This window comes from Ambystoma mexicanum, chromosome 3p (assembly GCF_040938575.1).
Source record: "Ambystoma mexicanum isolate Mex_15411 chromosome 3p, UKY_AmexF1_1, whole genome shotgun sequence".
NCBI lineage: Eukaryota > Metazoa > Chordata > Amphibia > Caudata > Ambystomatidae > Ambystoma > Ambystoma mexicanum.
The window spans coordinates 989,743,395-989,759,781 of NC_090925.1; the positions used below are offsets into that span (position 1 = coordinate 989,743,395).

Genomic DNA, 16,387 nt, shown 5'->3' on the forward strand with positions numbered 1-16,387 from the left:
TAGACATTTGAGTATAACAACAAACCTGTCACTGGAAAGATATGAATAACCTTCTGAATATCTTTAATTAAGTACAGAAAATCTCTTCCACTTTCTAAAACCAAGTCTATAGCTCCTGCCAGTGATTCCTTAGAAATGTGTCACTTTAACCTAATATTTCAAACAATCCAACTGAGTGAAAAATAGTGTTCTGCTAACCAGCCACAAACTTTCCTGTTCTTTTCAAAGCACCATGGAAGTTCTGTTAATCAGCATTTGATTTGCTACGGCTGCCAATTGTCTGGTCTTGTAGTGTTGTTGGCCATTTCAGAGATTGCACCAAGAGCCTGGGTTCATGGAAAGAAGGGTGCATGTTAACAGTTTCTCAGGTCCGGGCACAGACAGCCTTGTGCCCCCACCCCTGAAACCCATGCCCCACGCTCCCCCCATGAAAGACATGTCTCCCCACCCCACCCCCGAAACCCATGCCCCCTTCCAATCTGCAGAATGATGGAATCACATACCTAACATCAAATTCAACAGAAACTCGCCTTTAAATTGATTATCTAGTGGTTAATAGAATATAAACATTACACATCTCTGGGACCTGTTTCCCCAAGAGAATGCTATATTGAAGAAATGTTCACTTTGTTTTCGAATAATATATTAATTTTGAAAAAAAATAAAGGAACATTATTTTTTTATGCAAGTATTTATTTAATAAAATGATAACCTAACAGTTGAACCGGACAATATTTTCTGTATGAATGTTGTCCAAAACACATGCTAATAGAAAAGCATTAAATCACTAGGCAGCAGAGAAAACAAAAAGGCATGGAACACACATCAACATTCACTTAGCATTGCATTTCATGGCCACAAAGCAGACAAACATTCAAGTTATCGCAGAAAGAATGAAATGAGAAGCACCCAGTGAGTATATGCTTTCTACTGCCCAAGGCTGACATGCCTGAAACACTGCCAAGATAAAACTATATATTTCCTTCTAAATTATGTCAGAACATTCTATCTCTTCAACCATTCCAGACTCAACACTTAACATTGACAAAAAATGTAATCTGGCTTCAGTCATAAAGGTAAAACAGGGACAGTTCATTTGTGGTAACGCTGGCCGAGGGAAGACTATGCTCTTAAGACTGATATGAAGGTGAACAAGTAGTGACCCAAACACAGGATCACAGTCAAAAATAAAGGGAATGTCGAATCAAGGTTCTATCAAAATATATACTTTAATTAAACACACCACCTGCAATATAAACAATAGACAATACTGTACATACAAACCACCCCAAAAGAAGAACAGAGAAGATGTAAGAGGAAACTAGCAATCTGAGCATGGTTCCGGGGTTGGAAGGTGAATTACTAGCCACAAAAAGGATATGTTAATGTTGAAAACAGGTGCGACCATGACCTAACTAGTCTCTATGGCCCAAGTGGGCTGAAGGGGCAGCTCTGGGTCAACAGTACCTAGATTCAGTTCTTAGTGGGTGCAAAGTAGGGGTGAATGCGGTCACTCTGTGCAGCAGAAGGGGTGCTCTCTATGGCGCAGGTCAGGGCAGTCCCAGGATTGCTTAGTAGTTGAGCCAGGACAAGTCAGGCTTTAGCCGCTGTTAGGGGTCGATGAGTGACCCTCCTGCTGTTCACGTCGGCGGGTAATGGTTGTCAAAGTGGTGATTTTGGGGGCATTGATGTGCAGGTCGATGAGGCAGCCATTTAAGGGTTTGCTGGGCTGAACCATGGTTCTTACCCCTGGTCGGAGTCGGATTGTGACTCACCAATGATTCGGATCAGGTCACAGCATTGAGCAGTCAATTCTGGGCTAGCAGGTGATGAGCTTAGCTAGGGCACGAGGCAGCATCTAGCAGGTTTGAAGTGCAAGCAATGGTTCGACTTGGTGGAGGAGTGTAAAAGCCAGCACTGGCACCTTCTCTCTCATTCTTGGTGTGATAAACAGGGAGCGGACTGTTCAGTAGAACAGAGAGCATCGGCTGGCCTGGCCCTACTTCTGCTGTGAAGCCTGCTTGGGGGACTTCAGGACAGGATGGTTCCATTCACAGTCTGCTCTCCCAGTTTAAGGAGTTTCTGGTGCAGAGTGGTAGGTCCTGGTCCACAGCAAAATTCACTCCCGAAGTGCCCTGGGAGTGGGTAAGGAGCAGACCTTCCTTCCATCTTGGATGGCTCCTTCTTTATCTCAGATTGAGGACTTTAGAAAGCAAAACTTTCCCAATGGAAGACCAGTGAGTTCTTCTCAGGTGAATTCTCGTGTCTTGAGATGATCTTAGAGAATCTAAAGAAAGAGTTGGATACCCCTTCTTTGAAAGGCAAAAGTCCCTAGGTGATTGGACTAAAGCTAGACTGATTTAGGCGTTCAATCCCTATTCTTGAAGTGCTTCGTTCCAGAGGAAGTGGAGGGGACAGGAAAGAGAAAGAGAGAGACAGAAAGAAACAAGACGATGGAAGTCTTCTTCCCTTGACCAGGGCATCCTGCCTTCAATAAACACACTAAGCACAAAGGCCCTTAGAGATGCAGCACCCTGGTGTTAGGCTACACCTTTTGAATGGGTGTGCTCCTTTGATGCCCAGGCCAAGGACATCTGCCTCTGGCAGAGGATATTACTTGCCCTCACAAAGAGATCAAAGAATAGACCCGGTACTCCAGGTTTCTATCCTGCCATTTGGCAGTCTCCACCCGGGCTGGCCAGAATACACATCACCTTACACAGTAGAGCAGACTTACAGGATCTGACACATGTGCGATATTAATTTGGCAGCCATGATCATAAATTGTACCAGGCAACATGCCTAAACTCAGGCATACCTTTATGTAACATTTACGCTGCACTAGCATAGGTTATTCATGATCATCATAGTTTTGGTACAGGGGGGGCATATCCCAAATGCTGCTCCTGTCCAGCAGAAACTTGTCTGTCGCTGTGCTGTCGAGTGGGCATCTTGTGACCACTGAATCTGCTGTACGTCACGGTCAGCGCACGTCCTGCGGATCAGGCTACTGAAAAGGGGAATCTGCATTGGCAGATTACCTTTTTGGAGATGGAATTACCCACATAAGTGTATGTATTAATACAAATCACAAAAGCCAGGGCTTTACACACTTGCCAGATAGCAATTCTTCAGACTGTGTGCATTCTAAAATGTGACATAGATCATGCTCAAGAATTGATTTAAAAAACAGGGCATTGATCAAAGATGACCCATAATATGAAAAATAACTCTCAAAGAAAGCGCACATTTAAGTAAAGTGAAGAAGAGATGAAGGGGGCAATTATAAGGGGGTTTTGAGAAACGCTCAGATAACTTCCCATTGTGCAATTCTGCATAAACCAGTAGATGGGTGACACTGAGAAATGTAGCAGCTATTCTTTACCTTGGAATGATGTTCTTGCTATAAGAAATACTGGTTTGAGGAAAGACACTCACCACCACTAACTAGACCAGCACCCTAATTACGCTATTTTAGTTGACGTAACTAGTTCTTTTTATTACAGATATGTTCTTTAGTAGCAGAGCAAGTGCTCTTAGCATCAGCATGTATATACACAAATATGAACCCCAGCATACAAACCCATATCTCTGCAACAAGTGCATAACTCACTGAGCTATCTTCTTCACCATGGTGGAACTCAAATTTATCAATATTAATTTCAGGTTTGATTATTGAACTTCATTAATATGTTCCCCAAAGAAAGATGGATCTGCTAATGGTTGTGCTGTAGTGAATTCACAAACTGGGCATTTAGAAGTTCAGTTAATCTGATCTGAACCTGGTTGCAATACCTCATCAGCACACTATGCATTGTCATGATGTGTTTAATTCTTTAAAAAACGTGTAACAACTTCTTTGCCGGGTAGCCAGGAGGGGGCCTCTTGCAGACAAATTGATCACACCCGTCATGCCTGTTATCCCTCTCCTTTTGTTGTCAGTCATCACTTTAGCTAAGCACTGTTTGAGATTAACAAGTTGACAATGACTCGTGTGTGGATGCCTGCCCTGCACCAACATCCGTGCTGCACAGCACACACTGGCAGAGAAGTAAGCATGTCAGTTTTTCTTTTTCAAAATGATTGCCAACATTGAACAGCAGGGACTAAGGCAAGATTGCAACCTATGTCTGCTTATTCTAATGTGTACAGTTCCTCCTACACCAGTTTGACACACACATTAAACAAATACATAATGCAACAGCTACATGAAAAATGCAACTGAGAGCATGTCACTCGCATAATGTAAGTTTGCAGATATGACCCGATAAAAACAAAAGTCCCACTACTACAATGGGAGACCACTGCCTTACCTGTGAGTAACTCTAAAGGTCGTGACAATGCACGCCTTTTTCTTGGCCTATGAGTGGCTTCTTTCTGCTCTGCCCCTTGGTAGAAACTCGTTAGTAGGATGGCAGGAAAGGTGCAACCACAGACTGGAACTACGAGTCACAACTGACGCCATCCATGGCAACAGAGAATGCGTCTACTTCTGTGTGGAATTTCAAATGGCGCCTAATAAGCAGGCTCTGAAAATCAGGTGATCATGGTGGGAATCGGTCAACACACTACCCAAAATAAAATGAAATACCCACCACACCCATCTAGAATAGGACATACCCTACTTCAGAAAACAAACTGCATACCTAGAAGCACACCTAGAAGCGAAGAGCCTCCATGTGTCTCCCTTGGAAGACCCAATGCAATTTGTTGGAATCGAACATGACATGAAGAAACCTACATGCCACCATCTACACCACCTTTCACATGTGTGATCCCACATCTCGTGCCAACACAAAAGCAGCACCATGACATAACAGGAGGCAACAATCAAATGAAGATGGTATACTGCAAAAACAGGATAACCGAATTGCTACAAAATCATACTCAATTATCACTGGCAACACGAGTGCTACATAAAAGGATGACTCTCACACATATGTTGTGAGAAAGACCCATTCAAAGACATAACAAGTTATATACAGACCCAGCGCGATAATTCCCCACATTAACATACCGCATTTATAACCGTGTAGCAAACACAAGTGGCTTAATATTAAACCTATTCCACGAAGATAAAAAAGCGCAACTCAAAAACAAACCTTCCAAAACATGGTAACAGCTATGGAATGAAATTCGCCTTGACAAGTCACATATCACAAAACACTTACAGCAGCAGAACAACACCAATTTACGCTCATGCACTGCTGGGCGTCTGACATGTGAGGGCCTGAAAATGTCAGCTGACACCGGCACATCCAAGTAAGAGGTAATTTGGAGGCCTGCTGCATGACAATGGGCTGGACTGCGAGTTGTGTTTGTTTCATTGGCTGTCACAGCGCAGCACATTCAGTCATGCGCTGCTACAGCCAATCAGTTTCAAATAATTATTTGAGCACCTCGGCTCCTGATTGTGTATTCTGAAGAGTCTGTTCTACATGCAGAGTAATACCTAATCCCCCGCACTATCGTGAGTGGGGGTTTAGATTCTATTAAAGACAAGGAGGTGAGTATTATGCCAACAATCTTTACTACTGACATAAATAGCAGCAAGAAATTGTTTTTGTTTAAACAGTAACTTTTTCATTAATAAAAGAGAAAAACACAAAGTTCATAAGAACACAGTGAAAGAACCCAGTCCAAGATGGGGGCTAGGAAGCAGCCCATCAACCAATCAGGATGAGCCCACACCCATAAATGTCCTTTACTCTAACAGCAACTCCTCTTCTGAAGCTGCAATGACGCCTTAAACAGCAAAACATAAAAGGTCCAAGTCCAACAAAAGAAAAATCCAGGCAACATCCAGGCGTAGGCTCCAAGGACCTTCCGCTGATGAAATCTCCCAAGGTGATCAACCCGAAGCTGAAAAAAGGAGACAGATGTTAGCACTGGGTGGGTGGGCGGGATAATACTCGCCTCCTTGTCTTTAATAGAATCTAAACCTCCACTCACGATAGTGCGGGGGATTAGGTATTCTATGGCATGACAAGGAGGTTCATATTATGCAAGTTTAAAGCCCTTGCATCACATTGAAAACCACATGATCAATCTGTTTATGATAAAAAACGTCTTAAAAGTAGATTCCCTGGACCAGTCAGTTGCTTTAAGGATCTGCTCCAGCCCTCACCCAAGGAGAGCGGCCTTAGACGCCATGGCACCCCTAACCAAGTGAGCTCCAAATTAAGAGATGTCAATACCAGACTCTTTCATCACCCATTTAACCCACCTAGCCAGGGTAGCTGATGACACTGCTTTATAAGGTTCACGGTATGAAATAAGCAGCTGAGAGGTGCCTGGGGGACGAAAATCCACAGTTCTAGCTTCAAAACATTTCAAACAATGAACCACACACAATTTATTATTTTCAGGAAATGCCGGATATGAAACAGAAGAAATCATACATTTAGTTCTCTTAGTTACAAAAAAGGTCACTCCCTGCGGAGAGAAGATCTTATTGTCCACATCAAGAGCTCTAATATCAGATACTCTCTTAATGGAGACAAGGCATAAGAGCATTGTTAACTTTGAAAAAAGTTGTTGAAGGGATCATTCTTGATTATGAGGCCACTCTATAAACAAATTCAGAACCTTATTAGCATCCCACAAAAGTGAATACCTGGGTTTAGGGGGAACCTTAACCCTAATTGATTTAAGATCCTTCCTGACCAGGAAATGTTTACCCACTGGTTCTCCTTTAACCAGAACGTGGCCAGCCGATATCGCCGACCTAAACCCATTAATTGTTCGATAGGCTTTATCTCACTTAAACAATTCCACCAACAAGTTTACTATGTCTACTGGAGGAGCAAAAATGGGATTGAGGTGTCTAAACAAACACCAGCTAACCCAGCGGTTCCATGCTGATGAATACCCTGTCCTGGTGGAGGCTGCCCAGGAATCTTTGATGACACTAATAGAGTCCTGCGAAAGGCCTCTGAAGCACCAGGAAAGGCTGAAATCCTCCAAACCATAAGGGAAAGATGTTCTTGAAGGACCAGGCTGTGAGGGCGACCCGACGGGTCCGTCAAGAGCTGGGGATGAGATGGCAAAAGGCGAGGAAAGTCCACCGCCAATTCTAGGAGAGCGGGAAACCAAACCTGAGAAGGCCAGAACGGAGTCACTATTATCAAGGAAGTGCGCTGCATGCGTAGCTGTACCAGAGCCCTGGCTATCATGGCAAAAGGAGGGAAACCATAGGGAAGAGGGCCTGCCCAGTCTTGGAGGAACGCATCGGTCGCCAGAGCCCGAGGGTCCGGTCTCCAACTGTAAAACTAAGGAACTTGACAATTTAGACGGGAGGCAAAAAGGTCCATGTGAATGGGACCCCAAAGAGACTGAATCAATGCGAATATACTCCTGTCCAGCTGTCCACTTCAGGACAGTCGCTGCTGTCCTGAAGGTAACGGGAATTCCAGTCTGCCACAGAATTGTTTATCCCCGGAAGATACTCTGCCTGAAGCAGAATGTTTCTGTCTAGGCAAAAAAGCCAGAACTCCGTTGTCAAGTCCGCTTGTGCCTTCGAGCGGGTCCCCCCCAGGTGGTTGATTTATCGAACCGCTGACACATTGTCCATCTGAAGGAGGACACAGCAATTCCCCTGATCCTTGACAAGGCTCTTGACGGCAAAGGAACCTGCAAGCAATTCTAGGCAGTTTATGTGAAGCAGACTCTCTTGTTTCGACCATTTCCCCCCAGTGGAAATCTGACCTATCCTGGCCCCCCAACCGGCTCTGCTGGCGTCTGACTTTAGAACCACATCCGGAGAGGGCCCAAAAATTGCTCTGCCATTCCAGGCATTCATATGTTTGAGCAACCAAATTAGCTCCAATCGGGCTTCCGGATCCAGCTTCACCTTTTGAGCATAAGACAGGCTCTTGCGCAGATGTCTTCCCTTGAGACGTTGAAGAGCCCTGTAATGCAGAAGTGCTGGTAAAATAGCCTGAATAGCGGCGGACAACATCCCCACTACCCTTGCTAACTGTCGAACGGACACCATCCCCAGCCTGAGGATGAGGCACTTTTCTTTCCGAATCCGCAAGAGTTTGGGAGAAGAAGGATGCATTGTTTTGAATCGATATCGAAGCCCAGAAATTGGATACATTGAGTAGGACAAAAAATTGACTTTTTGGCATTAAGAACAAACCCTGGATCCTGCAACAGGGAGATTGTCGGATCCAATTGACCTTGCAGAATCCGGAGATCCTGGTCTAAGAGAAGAATGTCGTCCAGATAAATTATACTCCTGATCCCCTTCGACCTGAGGAAAGCCATCACTGGTTTCATTAGCTTGGTGAACCACCACGGGGCTGATGACAGGCCGAACGGGAGAGAGGCGAATTGCCAAAGGCGACCCCCCCAATGGAACTGAAGGAACTCCTGGTGAGGGTGAAACACAGGGACTACCAGATAAGCATCTTTGAGATCTAATTTGACCATCCAATCCCCAGGAAGCAGTGTATCCCTCAGAAGATGAATGCCCTCCATTTTGAAATGATGGTAAACCACAAATGAGTTGAGGGCTCTGAGCTTTATCACGGGGCGGAACCCTTTCTCGGGCTTCGGGACCAGAAAGATTGTGCTGAGGAATTGAGAAGCCCAGAATGTGGCCGGGACTACCGCACCCTTGAAAACAAGATCTTGGATCTCTGCATCCACCAGCTTATGCTTCTCTTGACTGAACACAAGAGGTGGAGGAGGAAAGAGCTGACAATCCCCGAACTGTCTGTAACACCCAAGGATCTGATGTGAGACTTTCCCTATGATGAAGAAATCACACCAACCTGCCCCCCAAACCTTTGTGGGAAGAAACCTTTACGAGACGAGACAATACCTGGAGCGGATCTCGCTCTACTTGAACCTCTGCCACTCCGACCTCTCCACTGATTTCCTCTCTGGGGATAGAAGGTCGTCTGCGCTCCTCGATCAGTGGAAGATTGATGGGCCTCTCTAGAGGCATGTTGCTGAGGCCTGGCAGAGCCCCTGAAAGAGGAACGGCCAGAGGAGCGCTGCACCCAGCCCCTGAGTGCTTCAACATCAATTTGAGACTCATGCATAGCCGCCTCCTCTGCCAATTCAAATATTTGGGACAAGGGCCCCAACATGTCCAAAAGCTTGGCCTGACAAATCTTAAGTGCTCCATCCACACCCTTCTTAGGATCTTTACCCCTCTGGGACAAAAAGGCCACCATGGACTGATTAATAATGGGAGTCACAGCCACCTTGTCCGGGATAGCAGGACGGGGGCATTCTGAATGAAGCTTACTCCTATCCTCATTAGGGAGAGCCCTCCTAACCCAATGGTGAAGGAAAGAGGATACTGCCTCAGAGGGATGCCATTCCGCTGACCTAGGGTGCTGAATGAGGGAAGGGTAAAATAACGGGACCCCACTGTCATCTAACAGTTGCTCTCCAACAGATATCCTCCGAGGACTCATGGGAGGATAAAGGGGTAGAACCCAGTCCAAGATGGGGCTAGGAAGCAGCCCATCAACCAATCAGGATGAACCCACACCCATAAATGTCCTTTACTCTAACAACAACTCCTCTTCTGAAGCTTCAATGACGCCTTAAACAGCAAAACATAAAAGGTCCAAGTCCAACAAAAGAACAATCCAGGCAACATCCAGGCATAGACTCCAAAGACCTTCCGCTGATGAAATCTCCCAAGATCATCAACCCGAAGCTGAAAAAAGGAGACAGATGTTAGCACTGGGTGGGTGGGCGTTCTAATACTCGCCTCCTTGTCTTTAATAGAATCTAAACCCCCACTCACGATAATGCGGGGGATTAGGTATTCTATGGCACAACAAGGAGGCTCATATTATGCAAGTTTAAAGCCCTTGCATCACATTGAAAACCACATGATCAATCCGTTTCCGTGGTCCAGTGAGCCGAATCTGGCAGCGCACAGCTGCGTCCACGTGCTTTCACGAGGAAGTGGAGCAGAGGCCGGCACTTCTGCTCTACGCAGCTCCAGGCACCGTCTCCACTTCAGTCGTGATCAGCGCATCGGCTGCAGCAAGCTTACCGTGCTAGGCATTTCTAATTCAAAGCTGCTATTTTTAGCTCGCCGTCAGGATGACATTCAGCAAGAGAACAGCACCCCACCTGCTGGTGCCTCTCGGTCTACTCATCAGTGTTTCTTCACTGCGCAGTTGATCAGCTGCACTTGAACGGGCCCAGGTCCGAAGCAAACCTGAGGAGCATAAAGTGGGCAGACTGCCTCTATTTAGTTGCATAACATTGTGCTGAACCTCAGTTAATGGGAAGAGATGTGGAGTTCTCAAAAGAGACCTCTTGACACAGCGATTCCCTCAGACCAGAGTCTTCTAACAGGATAAGACACCCTGCCAGGAATCGCGCCTTGAAGCACTTGTGCATAGGCGCGTTATAAATGCCATATCAAATGCATATCAATTGGCGCAGAGAGCAGTGCTTGCTGGGTGGGGACCTTGTTGCAGAAATTAGATTTAATTAATGACGGGATCTCTTTTTCACAAGGCCATAAGCCACTGCAGCCACACAAAGATAGGGGCCATTCTAAAAGGGAAGAAAGTGTCAGCAGGCATGACACCGGCAACGCCAAAAAAGCAGGGTCGGACTGGGACAAGAAATAGGCCCGGACACCCAAAGAAAAGTGGCCCACCCCTCGCCTCAGAAAAGTGGCCCACCCCTCACTTCAAAAAGTGGCCCACCCCTCACCTCAAAAAAGTGGCCCTCAAACCATCATCCATGAATCGCGTCAATTCACGACTTAACAGAAAATGCTACTTATGGAGGGTTCATGTGTCTGTTGCATGTTGTTATGTTTTGTGTAAACGCTTGAGAAAGTGATAACATTCCTTTTGTTCTTTTAAAAAAAAAACATCATCATCACATAGTAAAATACTTATTTTGCAGAACCAGACTCAAAGCATGTCTACTCGTTGACACCAGTAATGAAAATAAAGTTGCATTTAATAAGCAGTACAGCCAAATGATGACACAATAACAACACAACTCATAAAATAACATAACTTTGCATACAGTTCTGTGACAGGGTCCACAGCTCCTGGAAATCCTGCTTCCAGCTTCATGAAAATCCTGGAAATCACTCAATCAAGAGTTCCTGCAACAATGCACTTTTATGTGCAACCAGGTCGATTATGTCCGGATTTTGCAATTGGACAAGCACATTACGCTCCACAGACATGAGCATAAAGGCTTCGAGGTTGTCCTGGCAGAGGTGGTTTCTTAGGCTGGTTTTAATATTCTTCAATTTTGAAAAACTTCTTTCACATGCTACCTGTGTGCAAGATAAGGTCAAGATGAACTTGTATGCCAAATACTATTGCCGGTAAGCACTACTAAAAAGTTCATACCTTTTTAGAATTGCATAGCAACATATTGCACAGTTACGGCATGTATTACATTTCTGTACTAAAGGTAGCTCTCCAAAATCTTCTAGTGCTGGATTTTCACTATGTAGGGCTTCAAAAGCATACTCTTCTGGTAGTGTCCTCCTCAGTTTAGTCCACTTGCTTGCAAAGTCTGAGAGTTCTTCCCTTAACCCCTGTAGCGTTATGGAGTCATCCAGGCTTTCAAGCAAGGAGCAAATATTTGTAAGAGCATTGTCAGGTAGACTTTCATTGACATTTTTGGGATCCAGGCATGCTATATCTGTTGCAAGAGATGAGTGGGTTTTAAAACGACTAGTTAGGCTTTGAAGAACGCTGTCCATAATGGAATTATGTACAGTAACTCTAAACCGGTCTTTAGCCAAGGTGATTGGCTCATCCCTTGCATTAATTCCAGGCATCCTCTTTTTGTGGGACACTCTCCCCTCTGGAAGTGCAGTTTCCACTCCTTTATCACAGCCTCTCTCTTCCAAGCCCACGTTGGCCCATTCTGCAAATTGTTCAGCTGCAGAATACACAGAATCAAAATTTCTTGACTGTGCAGCAAGCATTTTTGTGGTGTCCGAGACCATTCTTTGTGCCTGTAGGATGTCCATTCCACTTGTCTGGAGGTACTTAGATAATGGGGTTGTCGAATTAAATACTCTGAGATATAACTGGGCTGTGAGCACTGTTTGGAATTTGCACAGAGCCTGATACTCTATCATTCCTTATATCATCATACTCGCTATCATTCCTGCTGTACAAGATTACATCAAAGTGACTGGTTTACTATGCAGACAGACCTTCATAAATACCTTGTGTGAGGAAACCTATTTAGAGGACACAGAGGCGGTGTGCTTTGATTCAGCGCACAGTGGTGCTACACAAGTAACCCGCTCGCTTGGAGCAGTTTCGGGCACGCACCCCACTGCTCGGTGAGACATTGGACCCCACAGATGCGGGGACCAAGGTGCAGTGTGAAGTCCATGGCCTGCATTGCTCGGCCCTTGAAACTCTTCTAATTGGGCTCAGAACTAGCACATTGCTGCTGGTAGCATACGTGTTTGTTTATCACTCACATTGCATAATGCGTGTGCAATGACGCATCTGCTTAATAAGAAACCTTTTTTTGGACATAAGCTCACAGTTGTGGAACTAATATTTTCCTTGTTGAAGGGCATGGCAATGTGTTAAAAATGTGCTCGCCATGACATTTTATAAGCTTGTGCGTGAAATTTGAAAATGCATAAAAAGCAAAGACAGTCAGCTCTATTCCGCGTTACAAGCCTCATTTCGATCCTAATAGCTGTTGGCAAACACTAGTCTGACTAACATCTACACCCCTGTGGAACCGGGCTGACACTGACAAAGGTAAAATGCAAAAGCAGCATGGCCCAGTCTTCATGTTACAAGAACATGGGGCTGATAAACAGCCTTTTACAATGGCACAATCCAACATGCTTTGTAAACCAGGCCCCATAGAGAATGATTGCACCAGTGCAAGTGAAATAAGAAGTATGGCTAATAAATAAATAAATAAATTGTCAAAATTGCCCCAGTGCAAGAAACATATCCTTCCAATGCATTTCTGCACCAAGGCAATGTTTGCCATAGTCCCAGCACTGGTGCAGAATTGTCTTTTGCACATGGGTCATTTTTTGTCCAAGTGCAAGCGCTATACCATTGCACGATTCTGTAAAATGGCCCTATACGGAACAGAACTTGGGTGCCCCATTATACCAGTACAAAGAAAAACATCATACCTTGCACAGGCCCAGGCAACATTAATTATTCCACACAAAGACATTTAAAAGCGCAAGTTGTAAAATCAAGTCTGGCCACAACTTGTTACTTGTGCAAGAAAGTAAGTGGCCTCGTGAAAGAAGGTGAGGCGTTAACGTGCTGCACCCAAGCTCATCCGTTTCAGTGCACAGTCATTCATTCACAGATAGGAAACACTTCTAAGATGCACGTGCGTGTAGCTTAGTGGTCAAGGATGGCTGCCCTCAACAACACAAACAGAACACACTGCTCTCTAAAGCCCCCCTTTGCCCACCAGCAGCCCAACTAACGTTTCTACCAAATGACGTTTTTAGTGATATATATTTTGGGTCAACTTAAGTAAAGGCGGGAGGGCCTAAAATAACATGTGACTACGTGGGGATATGGCAAAAACAAACGCAGAACAAGAAAGACAAATAACAAATTACAAAACTTTTCACAAAAAATGTAAAGTAGCCAGCCATAATAAATAAGTGATCAGGCTGCAATAGATGGAGTCGTAACTTGCTGGGGGAGCCACAAATGCAGTGAAACTTGCGACTCAACAAACAGGAACACATTTGAAGGCAAGACGCGATTTGTCGAGGCTAGCAAGAGTGTATGGCCAGATTATAGAACACACACAACAGCACACACGGCTTGTCACAGCTTAGCAAATCTGTTAAACCCAGAAAACAAATTCCACGCCGTGTCTGGTTCTTTTCGTACAAATGCTGCACATCAATGGCCTTTAAGAACACCAGCTTAAAGTAAATTGCTGCTGTTTGAAAGAGCTGGAGCAGAGTGCCGCTGGTGTGCCCCGTCCATGGAAATCAATGCTTGTGTCAGAGAAAGCAATTAACAGTTGTGTATACAGAACGTGGATGTCTACATAACATTAACATATCCAGTGCTACGTTTACATTAGATGCCAACATCTGGACCGCAATGAAACGCAAAGTCTCTTGCAGTGGCTGTTTTAAGTGTGTTCATAATGAGACAGAAAGAGCAAAAGAGGGGACTAGTTAGGGGTGATGGGTGAGGCAACTTGGGCATTGGAAATGAGAGAGGGTGAATTGTTAAGTTTGATGGAGTGTCGGGAATGAGAGTTTAGGAAGATGGGGGCGAGCAAGACGATTGGGCAGTCAGAGTAAGTAAAGTGTGTAGGTTTGGGGGAGAGGACTGGAAAGGAGGGAGAAGCCGAACTCGACGAGGATGAGGTGGGGAAGGATGTATAGGGAAGGGAATTAAGGCAGGCATACAAGTGAAGGAGTAAGGCGTGAAATGAAAGACCTTGGAGACGAAATGATGGAGAGTAGAAAAAGAAGGAGGGGCAGAGTGTGGCATGCGGAAGAGGAATAGGCAGGAGAGCAAGTTGGAGGGCAGGAGTCAAGAAAAGGAAATGAGGAAAAAGGCGCAGAGGCGCATATGAGTGAGGGGGAGGGGGCGTGGGAAGGGCAGCATGAAAGGAGGGGAAGCTGCATTAATATAGCTTTAGAAATAAAATGGACCACTCTACAGACAGAAATGAACAGAGGCCAGGAAGCATGGCAAGGAATAGGGGGTGTCAGACAGAAACAGGTAGGGATCAGAAATGTGGTGGGGCGGTAGGGGTTAGAAACAGTTGGGGAGGGTGGGTTAGAAACATGTGTGGATTAGAAACAGGTGGTGGTCAGAAAAAGGGGAGGGCTTTAAAAACAAGGTCCGAGGAAGGAGCAGGTGGGGGAGAGGATGGTGGGCCAGACAAGAGGGGGCAAACTGTTGGAAGAGGGAGAAGGAACTAATCAGGGATGTGGCGGACGCAGGGTGATGGGGAAGAGGCGCCGATAGAAACGGGCAGATAAGGAACAGAGAGTAACGGGGTGAGAACAGGCGGGAGGAGGCAGACATTGTCTGGAGGAGGCAACTCTGGGGAGCAAGGTGTTAGTGGGGCCAATAGTGGATTGAGATGTGCTGGGGGAGGCGGTGGGAGGGGATGGGATGATGGTAAAGTGTCGAGAGTATGGAGTACTAGCAAGAGGGACTGAGGTGAAAGGGGATGGTATGGAAAATGGGGGAAATCGGGAGGGGTTGGTCAGAGAGAGAGTTGGGGCACCGTGTGTGGCAGGTGGGGCGGTGTGGTATATTCGAGGAGAGGCGGGGGCAGGTACAGGTAGGTCTCAGCTGGTGGGGTGTGTTGGGAACCTAGAGTGGAGCGTGAGAGGCAGAACAAAGTGTGGCAGAGTGGGGGGAAGTTAGGAGTAGAGATGGGATGCGATTGATGTGAGAGAGTAGGGAAGGTGAGGGGTGGGAGAGCGTCAGGTCCATGGGAGCCTAGGCAGGGTGGGGGAGTTTGAAGTACAGGGAGGGCAATGTCTCGTTGGAGTGAATTGGGAGTTCAGGCTGGGTGGGGTCATGGTCGGGGGAGTGGGGAGTAGGCGAGGGTTGGTGTACTATAGGGTGGTGGGGCGGGAAATTGGAAGAGAGGTGACAGTGCACATGGGGTGAAGTGATGGGCGAGTGATAAGGAGCTCAGGACATGCCGAAAGGTGAGTGCTGGGGTGGTGTATAGAGAGTAGACAGTACATTTTGTATGAGGCCTAGTCGTCATTTAGCAGAAAAAGTGCTAAATGTTTGCCTTAAAGCATAGGCCCTGTGTGGATCAATCAATCTTTCTTACCTCCCGGTCGAGAGAGTAATCGACTCTTCTGTATTTAAGTGAAGCCGCAGCGCCGGTCAACAACTGCTGCCTGCCTGTTGTTGTTGCTGCTGCTGGGCTCAGACTGGCTCACTCACTTCGGTCGACGGTCACTGTCTTCTCGGGCTGGAGCCCGGGTCTCTGGCTGCTGCCGCCTGCCTGCCGGGCTGGTGCTGCGGTGCGTGTGTGTCCTCCTCGTCGTCATCACGTCAAGTTGGCACTGGGCACTGGCTGCCTCGTCGTGGGGTCGGGTGGCCAAAAAATAATGCCCAGGGTGAGGAGGGGAGGCCCACTATATTCTCAGACTCAGAGAGAGAGAGTCACGTGTCCTGTCCACCCACTTAATTGTGGGGACACGGAGTCTGTATCGGCCCCCAGTCCCAGGCACAAGTTGTTTTCAACTTTGCAGGGCAACACGTTGTTGTTAGTTCCTGCAAAGTTGAAAGGAACTTGTTGTGTGAACTTACTTCAGCCCCGCCCCCAGCCCAGCCAGCCCTGCAGGCGAGCAGCCCAGCCAGCTCTGCTGCTGCAGAGACAGTAGCACTAGGCCGCCGCCTGGGCCCTGTGCGGT

At 46.2% G+C, this 16,387-nt stretch overlaps 1 long non-coding RNA gene across 2 annotated transcripts in view; it reads right to left on the bottom strand.

Moving 5' to 3' along the window:
* Positions 1 to 694: 694 nt before the first annotated feature.
* The window catches only part of LOC138581167 (uncharacterized), a 104,563-nt gene continuing 88,870 nt past the window's right edge, over positions 695 to 16,387 (bottom strand). For both annotated transcript variants that reach the window (XR_011304461.1, XR_011304460.1), the window contains one exon: positions 695 to 5,862. This is a non-coding gene — a long non-coding RNA (uncharacterized lncRNA). The remainder of the gene's footprint in view (positions 5,863 to 16,387) is intronic.